Source organism: Pteropus alecto, unplaced genomic scaffold (genome assembly GCF_000325575.1).
Source record: "Pteropus alecto unplaced genomic scaffold, ASM32557v1 scaffold45, whole genome shotgun sequence".
Classification (NCBI taxonomy): Eukaryota; Metazoa; Chordata; class Mammalia; order Chiroptera; family Pteropodidae; genus Pteropus; species Pteropus alecto.
The window spans coordinates 31621345-31622472 of NW_006442491.1; the positions used below are offsets into that span (position 1 = coordinate 31621345).

A 1128-nucleotide genomic window follows, 5' to 3' on the forward strand; every position below is an offset into this window, starting at 1 on the left:
GACAAGGAAAAGAAGATACACTTAAAGAATAAAAAAAAAAATCTTTGATCTAAAGTCCCCTTGCCTCTCAGACTCTTAAGACCCTGCCTGGCCTAGGGCCATTCCCAGAGAACCTGAGTTACCAGTTTCAGGGTCATTATCTAGATATGGGGGAGAGGATCTTTTTCCCAAAGAAAGGAGAAAACTTAACTAGGTTTACTAAAAAATTAAGAACTCTGCAAGAGACGTCTCATATCATCTCCTGCTAAAAGATTAAGAATCTTACAGGTGATGTCCCAAATCATCTTCCCCCTCTTTTGATCGGTCTCATATGAGACCAGCTTAAGATGAAATTGATCGCTTTGCCGCTGTAAGAAAATTCTTCCCTTCGGTTTCGGTTTTGTCTTAGGTATCCAGCTGGCAACGGACCTGCAGGTGGGAGGGAGCGCATTGGATGCAGCAACAAGAGATAGCTCCTACGAAGATAAACAAAATGAAAATAAGAAAGGCTTCCCTTAGCCCAGCGAGACTGAGCAGCCAGGAAGTGAGGGCGGGGAGATCAAGACTAAAAATTCCTGTCCTCTGTTCAATATTGGACACAACTTCGTGAATTTGTTTCACTTTTTCTTCAATGAGTTGTCAGAGAGGTTAAAACAACATAGTCCTTTAAATTCTTCACATCCATGGTTATGTCTGAGTAACAGGTAGTCTATAGCGGCCCTGTTTTCAAGGATAGCTTCTCTGACCTGTCCTAACTCTTCTCCCATGGCATGGATGTCCTGAGAGGTTGTGTTTAAGGCTTTTACCATGGAGCAGGCTATTCTGTTAACTTCTATATTTAGGGCAATAGTCATAACCGGTACAATAAATAAAAACAAAGCAATAAAGCCAACTCCCTAACTCCGTGTTCTGGAGTTGGATTAAATTCATCTGGATTAAATAAGTGTAGGTCACTATTACAGCTGGGGTCAAGGATGAGTTCACTGCGGTGCCTAGTTGAAGACTTTTGAGGCATAATAAGTTAGTCTTCCCAGGGAACAAGGTCTTCCATTAATAAGAAACCATCCAGTGGGTAATTTAACATGCTCACATTTGCATACCTTACAGAAGTAGTGAAGCTGCAGTTCAAGGTCATGTTATCTGAGATGT

General features: G+C 41.5%; 1 long non-coding RNA gene across 2 annotated transcripts in view; it reads left to right on the forward strand.

The window, feature by feature from the left end:
- The window catches only part of LOC112470934, a 4308-nt gene extending 3718 nt beyond the window's left edge, over positions 1-590 (forward strand). For both annotated transcript variants that reach the window (XR_003043087.1, XR_003043086.1), the window contains exon 4: positions 389-590. This is a non-coding gene — a long non-coding RNA (uncharacterized LOC112470934). The remainder of the gene's footprint in view (positions 1-388) is intronic.
- The last annotated feature ends 538 nt before the right edge of the window (positions 591-1128 follow it).